This window comes from Nicotiana tabacum, chromosome 4, assembly GCF_000715075.1.
Source record: "Nicotiana tabacum cultivar K326 chromosome 4, ASM71507v2, whole genome shotgun sequence".
Lineage (NCBI taxonomy): Eukaryota > Viridiplantae > Streptophyta > Magnoliopsida > Solanales > Solanaceae > Nicotiana > Nicotiana tabacum.
In genome coordinates, this window is record NC_134083.1 from 8800723 (window position 1) to 8809897 (window position 9175).

The following is a 9175-nucleotide window of genomic DNA, read 5'->3' on the forward strand; positions in this document are numbered from 1 at the left end:
TTGACCTCATAGCAGCTGAAATATAATTTGATAGAGTACCAGTAACTTGGGCCGACATCCATAACAGGTACCAATCGAAAATCAGAGTCGAGGATGATCATCTCGGGGCCCCCTCCGAGTCCGTGTATCCTACCAGAACTAATGACATGCCTAAAAGAGTCGTCGATCATGAACCAAGACCGAATAGAGATTGGTATTAACCGTATAATAGAGATCGAAGGGGTAGCAGATCCGGACGTAACCCTGTGAGGAATGAAAAAAAGAGCGATCGAGGCCATAATAGCCGGGGACTTATGAGTAAAAATGGTTTCGACAAGCCACTCGAGGCCAGGGAGGTACCGAGACTATCGAAATACAACTTCAGTATCGATGGTACCGGCATCGTATCTTCCATCAGACGAATCAAAGATACCAAGTGGCCTCGTCCATTGCAATCCGACCCTGCCCAAAAAGACCCCAACCTAATGTGTAAGTACCATGTCACTCACGGCCACATGATCGAAGACTGCCGACAACTAAGAGAAGAAGTGGCTCGGTTATTCAATAACGGGCACCTCCGGGAAATTCTGAGCGATCGAGCCAAAAATCACTTCAAGAATAGGGACACCAACAAACAAACTGAGCAAGAGGAACCTCAGCACATCATCAACATGATCATTGGTGGAGTAGACGTTCCCTAAGGGCCAATGCTAACGCGCACTAAAGTATCCATTACAAGGGAAAAACAAACTCGAGATTACATGTCGGAGGGGACCATCTCTTTCAATGATGAGAACACTGAAGGCATCGTGCAACCGCATAATGATGCACTGGTAATATCTGTACTCATCAATAAATCTCGAGTTAAGTGTGTGTTAATTGATCCATGTAGCTAGGCCAATATCATCAGATCGAGGATCGTAGAGCAGTTGGGTCTGCAAGACCAAATAGTGCATGCAGTTCAGGTTCTAAACGGTTCAACATGGCATGCGAAACTACTAAAGGTGAGATAACCCTGCCGGTGAACACCACCGGGACCATTCAGGAAACGGAGTTCTACGTGATCGAAGGGTATATGAGATATAACGCCCTATTCGGAAGGCTATGGATTCACAACATGAGGGCAATGCCCTCGACACTACACGAGGCACTGAAGTTCCCCACGCGGGGAGGGATCAAGATGGTTTACGAAAAGCAACCAGCCACAAAAGAAATGTTCGCAGTCGACGAGGTGATCCTGATGTCCGCACTCTTGACATCAAAGAACCCGGAGCCGGTTAGGAAGAAAGAAACTAAATAGCAATCACCAATACCAGCCCTGAACGAACTGGACACGTAAGAAGCGGGCGAGGATGATGATTACGGAGTTCCTAGTTCGTTCATCACCCCTGATGATTCTGATGCCACCAAATCAATGGTCGAAGAGCTGGAGCAAGTCATACTGATCGAACACTTGCCCGATCGGAAAGTATACCTAGGCACAGGGTTAACTCCCGAGCTCAGGAGAAAACTTATTAATTTCCTTATAGCTAACGTATATTGTTTCGCTTGGTCCCATCTAGACATGACATGGATCTCGCCAGAAATAACTACTTATAAGCTAAGCTTGGATCTGAAGTTCCACCAGGTTAAATAGAAGAGGAGGCCTCAGTCTGAAGTTGAGCATGCATTCATCAAAGATGAGGTATCTAAACTCCTTAGAATAAGTTCTATTCGGGAATTTAAGTACCCGAATTTGTTGGCTTACGTAGTAGTAGTGTCTAAAAAGGGAAATAAATTAAGGATGTGCGTAGATTACAAAGACTTGAACAAGGCATAGAATAAGGACATTTTTCCTTTGCCTAACATCGATCACATGATCGATGCAACGGCCGGGCACGATATACTCAGCTTTCTTGATGCCTATTCCTCGTACAACTAAATCCGGATGGACCCGAGCGATCAAGAAAAAACTTCCTTTATCACTAAATTCGGCATATATTGCTATAACGTAATGCCGTCTGGACTAAAAAATATCGGTGCTTCTTATCAACGCCTAGTAAACCGGAGGTTCGAAGAACAAATAGGAAAATTAATGGAAGTTTACATTGATGATATGTTAGTTAAGTCCCTGCGAGCAGAGGACCATTTGAAATATTTGCAGGAAACCTTCAACATACTGAAGAAATACAATATGAAGCTAAACCCGGAGATATACGCATTCGGGGTCGGATCTGGAAAGTTCCTTGGATTCATGGTGTCCAACTGAGGGATCCAGATCAATCATGATAAAATCAAAGTTATAGAAGATATCACCGTAGTGGACAATGTCAAGGTCATTCAGAGGCTAACCGGGTGCATAGCTGCCCTAGGCCGGTTCATATCGAGGTCTTCCGATAAGAGCCATCGATTCTTTTCATTATTGAAGAAGAAGAATAACTTTCTGTGGACCCTAGAGTGCCAACAAGCTTTGGAAGAACTCAAATGGTACCTTTCGAGTCCACCATTGCTCTATACTCGGAAGGCAGACGAGTAGTTGTACCTGTACTTAGCTGTATCCGAGATAGAGGTAAGTGGAGTCTTAGTCTGGGAAGAGAAAGGTACGCAATTTTCTATCTATTATGTTTAGTAAAACTCTAGGCAAAGTCGAAACAAGGTACCCTCTCCTAGAAAAATTAGCTAAGCCTCCAAAAAGTTAAAGTCGTATTTTCAATGCCACCCCATATGTGTCGTAACTTCTTACCCACTAAGGGGACGGTTGGCCAAATGGGCCGTAGAAATTAGCAGGTACGATATCGAATATTGGCCCCAGACTGGCATCAAATCTCAAATTTTGGCAGACTTTGTGGCTGACTTTACGCCAGCCTTAATACCCGAAGTCAAAAAGGAATTGTTGTTAACCTCAGGGACTTCTTCGGGAATCTGGACCCTCTTTACGGACGGTGCCTCGAATGCAAAGGGGTCCAAACTCGGTATCGTGTTGAAGCCATCTACGGGTAACACAGTTAGGCAATCTATTAGAATAGTGAAATTGACTAACAATGAGGCCGAGTATGAGGCCATGATTGTAGGTCTTGAATTGGTTAAAAGTCTGGGGGCCGAAGTGGTCGAAGCTAAGTGTGACTCTTTCCTTATGGTAAATCAAGTCAACGGGACATCCGAAGTAAAAGAGGAATGAATGCGAAGGTACTTAGACAAATTACAGTTAACGTTGCATCGTTTCAAGGAGTGGACCCTACAACACGTACCTCGAGATCAAACTAGCGAAGTCGATGCTCTAGCTAACTTGGGGTCATCGGTTGATGATGATGAATTCAACTCAGGAACAGTCGTACAACTTAAATCAGTAGTAGAAGAAGGCCATGCCAAAATAAACTCAACAAGTTTAACTTGGGACTAGAGAAACAAGTAAATAGACTACTTAAAGACTGGGAAGCTGCCCTCAAATCCTAAAGAATCGAGAGTTCTGCGCAAGAAGGCGGCCAAGTTTAGCTTATTCGAAGGTACTTTATTCAGAAGAACATTCGATGGCCCACTCGCCATATGCTTCGGGCCGGGAGACACCGAATATGTTTTGAGGGAAGTTCACGAAGGCACCTGCGGAAACTATTCTGGGGCAAAATCTTTGGTTCGTATGATAATCAGAGCCGGCTATTACTGGATCGACATGGAGAAAGATGCAAAGGACTTCGTACGAAGATGCGATGGCTGTCAGAGGCATGCACCAATGATCCATCAACCCGGAGAGCTACTGCATTCGGTCTTGTCGCCTTGGCCGTTCATGAAGTAGGGAATGGACATTATCGATCCCCTGCCGTCGGCACCCGGTAAGGCTCAATTCATACTGTTTATGACCGACTATTCTTCTAAGTGGGTTGAAGCTCAAGCATTCGAGAAGGTCTAGGAAAAAGAAGTCGTCGACTTCATTTGGGACCACATAATATGCCAGTTTGGAATACCGGCCGAGATAGTGTGCGATAACGGAAAGCAGTTCATCGGCAGCAAAGTAAATAAATTTTTTGAGGACCATAAAATCAAAAAGATCTTGTCAACACACAATCACCCTAGTGGGAACGGACATGCAAAATTAACTAACAAGACCATACTTCGTATACTGAAGAAAAAGTTGACCGATGCCAAAGGGAAATGGAAGAAAATTCTGCTCGAAGTCTTGTGGGCGTACCGTACAACCTCGAAATCTAGTACCGGGGCCACTCCGTTTTTATTGGTCTACGGTGTCGATGCACTAATATCGATCGACGTGGGAGAATCGAGCCTCAGGTTCTGATATGCGATCGAAGAATCAAACGGCGAGGCCATGAGCACGAGCCTGGAACTATTGGATGAGCGGCGCGAGGCCGCCCTAGTCCAGTTGGCCGCCTAGAAATAACAGATAGAAAGATATTACAACCGAAGAGCCAACCTCCGACACTTCAATATCGGGGACTTGGTGTTAAGAAAAGTAACACTACACACCCGAAACCCAAACGAGGGGAAGCTGGGATCGAGTTGGGAAGGACTATATCGAGTCATCGGGATTAACGGTAAGGGTTCATACAGACTCGAAGGGGTAAACAGTGCACAACTACCAAACAATTGGAACGTAACACACTTAAAGCGATATTACTGCTAAGGTACGATCTCATTCACCTTTTTAATATTACGAATCGGACTAACACTTGCAGGCAACAACCAAAGGAGAATGTGACTATTAGGTTTGAAAGCACGCGTTGCACTCTTTTTCCCTTGAACCGGTTTTGTCCCAAATGGATTTTCTGGCAAGGTTTTTAACGAGGCAACAATAAATCGTACTAAATTAGAATCGAAGACCGGTTTTAAATTGGAGTTAATGGTATCATCAACAGTATCCAAGCCCTCTCAAGTTCGACCTCGAATACTGGGGGCCATCACCCTTGGGTCAAGCTTCTTAGCAAGGAAGGAAGGAAACTTTGCGCTTGAATAGTTTAGGCTCGGTGGTTAGGATTTATTGTATGGGCCAAACGGTCAAAGTGAATTGTGACGACGTAGGTCATCTTAGCCATAATACAAGCTTTTACACGCTTTCAATCTTGTACGTTACACACAGAAATGAAAGGAAGTTTCTACCTTGCTATTACACACTTTTGCTTCTTAAAAGTGTCGAGCCTAAGGGCTATTCCCACTCGGGGACTATCGAGCCCAAGGTCCTCCCCTATACGAGCCCAAAGGGCTACCCTCACTCGGGGATTGTCATCCGAAATAAGTTCGGGTGGCTCGGGTTATCGAAATCCGGAGGCACAAAACCTATTAGGAAGTGCCTAAACCTAAAAGGCTACGACCACCCTAAAAATGGTTCGGGCCCATAATCAAAACGTAAGACCTTAAATTCTAAACCTGTTAAAAGGTTACCCTCGGCAAAGGCATCGTCTAAAAATATTTAAGCAAGCATCTTGGAAAAACTTCTGGTCACTCCGAGTTTTCAAAAGTTTTGAGCAAAAATTGCATCGTGGACGGGTTTTGTTCGGAGCTCCGAATAATGACTTATTACTACGTTTGATACTGTGCTAATACATTAGAAATATTTGTAATTATAAAAAGATGCTAAGATAGTAGACACTTGAAATTTCCGAAAGGGAAAATTTTTTATATATTCCGGAATATCTTTACAAAGGCCCAAACAAATGGCCTCAACAAAAAATATGTACAAAATACAAAAACTAAAAACAAAAATCCTAAGGCATTTACGCCCGATCTTCGCCAGAGCCCGACTCGTTACCAGAACCATCGGGGCCTTCGAATTCTTTGGAGCCCTCTTCACCTTGGGGTTCACCTAGCTTCTTCGCCTCGACCTCACGTCTTTTTGCCTCCTCGATCTCGGCAGATAGGTCGAAGCCTCGGGCATAGATTTCTTAGAAGGTCTCCCTTAGGGATAGCCGCCTCACGTACTCAGTAGTGGTCTTCAGGCGGGCCTCAGCTGCTTCAACATCGGGCTTGTATTGGGCCACCATCTCGTCAGCATCGACAGAGTTTATCTCCAACTTGGACCTCTTTATTTCAAGCTCCTTACCAAGGGCATCCCATTCAGCGATGGCCGAGCCCAGTTGTGTTCGGAGATCCTCATTTTGAGCCCGTGTATCAGCCTTCTCCTTCGCCACCTGATGTTGAACTTCCACCGAGGACAGCTTGGCCTGGGCGGTCTTCTTCTCCGAGGTCAGCAAGTCCATCTTGCTTTTCCACCCGTCGGCTATTACTTGGATCTCGTCCATCTCCTTTCGGAGTTGGTCGATCTTCTGCTGGACCTGCAAGGTATTGTTGTTAGCTACTACAACCGAACCCTCGTTTCTAGCTTCAAAAACCTTTACCTTTTCCACCAAGTCGGTGTGTTCCTGCCTTAAGGCAGATGCTTCTTTCTGAGCTACATCCAGCTCGGCCTGGAGGTTCTTAGTGACCCCTTTTTGTTGCTCCCTGAGAAGTTTGTACATGTCCCTTTTCTGGGCAAGCTCCTTGATCTTGAGTTCAAGCTGATTAACCTCAACCCGGTACCGAAGTAAACTCTTGTGGTGAAGTACAGAGGCCTGCAAAAAGGCAAAAAATGTGAGAAACATCAAACACGAATAACAATAGATCAATGGAAAGTAATGATTCCTTACCCGATTCAGCGTCTGCTGTGCCTCATTGAAAAGGAATGGCACATTCACCTCATTCATTTTTGTCTGGTCCTTCTCGGTCACCAGGCATCAGAGGTAGCTAGCTATCCCCACACCTCAACATCCTCTAGGATGGTCAGTACAACCGATATCTTACGACCGGGGTCCACACTCGGAGCGGGGAACTGATTGATCAATTTCGGGCTCGAGCTCGGCCCACCAACTTCTGAGGATGTGTCCTTCTTCGAAACTTCCAGATCGCCCAGCCCGGAGGAGTCTTCCAAAGGAGACGATTCCACGCCATCGAAAAAGGAGTGAAGGGAATCTTCCGTACCATGGACCCCCTCATTGGACTTCTCCTTTCTCGCTTGGGCCTCCTCGAGCATGGACTCAATTGTAACACCCCAAGAATATGGATTTGTTGAGAATGAGGGTTAATAGTATGAAAAACATCATTTGGACACTAAAATATATGTGCAACATGTTTTGGGACGTATTAAGGATGTTTAGAAATTAGGAGAAATAGTTTGGAAGAAGTTGCAAATGTAAGTGAAAAAGATGTGCAAAGTCGCACATCATCCGACTTTGAACGAGCATAACTTGTATGTTATAAAATGTTTTCCCATAGTTCTTGGTCCTAAATTGTAGCTCTTTGACTCTAGTTTTCAACGAAGTAAACCATTAATCATTTGTATATTTATATAAAGCATTATAAGCATTTTAGTGAAAGGTGTCTAGTAGGAAAAAACTTAAATCATGAGGTACAACCTGTGATGCGTGAGGTACAACGCATGACAGCAGCCAACCTGCATAAAACCAGTGACGGGCAGCCTCATTCTTTGGGGATATTTTAAGTTGGGGTTTTGGGATAAATTGAAGATTGAGCTTGAGACTTTGTCTACTAATCAAGGTAAGTTTTTGGAGTACTTTTGAGTTAATTACTACTCCTAAATACTAGTATTAACATAATTCAATCTTGAAAGTTCTTAGAAATCTTCAAGTTGGTCAAGAACACCCCAAAGTTGATTTTCAAGATTTGGTCTTCCTAAGGTAATTCCAATAACTCTAACACATTTGATTATGATTGTTTATAAAAGCTTACGATATTTATTACGAGTTGTAATGATTGGAAGGTTAGATTATGAAACCATAGTTCATGGCGTGAATAATGCTCTTGAAGAAATGAGGGAGAAGATGAATAGTGTCCTTGGAAATGGGAATTAATGGATGCAATGAACCTATTGAATTATTTGTCTGCTAAATTGAAAGTGACAACTAGGATTCATCCAAATTAAATTGTTTAGAAATACTTATTAGTTAAGGAAGGCGATGAATAGTGACTTGGCGGCGTTGGGTAGTTAATGTAGTATCATTAATAACTTCAAATGCACATGAAATGCTAAGAAAGGGATTGATTAAGGAAAAAAGTGAAATGTATGGGTGAATTGAGATTCTTGAAGGCTTGTAGATTATGTTTGGAGAAGTTTTGATGTATTTGATGCCTTTAAATGTAGATATCGACTTTTGGATATCTTTGAGCATTTGAATCAAATTGGAGATCGTAGTATTATTTTGAAGCTTAGAGTTAAGGTAAGTTGATTAAAACTTACTCTTTCTCTAAAATCATGTTTAAGTTAATACATGATATTGCTTGTAAATGTGCATCCGTACTTGTGGGGACAAGCGGGGAAGGATGTCATCATATGTTTTGAGTTGTGTTGCATATAAAAAATCTTGTTGTTTTATAAAATAAAAATCTTATATGTAAAGGCTTGACGGCAAATGACGCTTGAGGCAAATATTATAAGTTTTATTTAAACTTATGTATTGAAAAGGATATAAAATGTTTGAGTGCTAAAAATGTATTTTCATGAAAGATATTTCTTTTTAAACGTGATTAATAAATACAATTTGATGTATCTTTAAAAGATGGGTAATAAATTACTAAGGGCTTTAACATGAAAAAGATTTTGTATTTGATTTTGGTCAAATTGTTTAGTTCTGCCATGAGCTATAATTTAATAAAATAGATCCTTTGAGGCTACTACGTTATGAATCTATTTTTAGAATATTAAATATTTTGGGAGTTACTTGTGTTCACCGAGATTGGCTTCGGATATATCGTGTTTGTCATCATGAAACTACACGTACTGGTGTAGGCGTAGATGGCCACTTTGTGTTATAGACTACGGCAGCGTGCTCTTCCTCGAGATGGTACTATTTTGTGCTATTATTAGCATGGCTGAATCAATTCGTGCGGCACTACGATGAGACGAACTGAGCAAGTAGGGTATATGATACTTGCCGCTAGTAACATAACCTAGTTGACTTTCTTGTGTCGGTGATGGTATAGTACTCCCACTGAAAAGATAAACAATTATTTTCTTATGTTTAGGCCTAAGGAGCTGGAAGTGATTTCAGTGACTTAATGCAATTGGATTTTTTTTATATGATTGATATAGATATTTTAGAAGTTTATATTTCACTAGTTTTTTATTTAAAATAATAAAAAGCATGAATTGATATAATTATTATCGTTTCATATCAAATATTGGTTGCATTAATTTTGTAAAAACTTGTCCCAGTAGCTT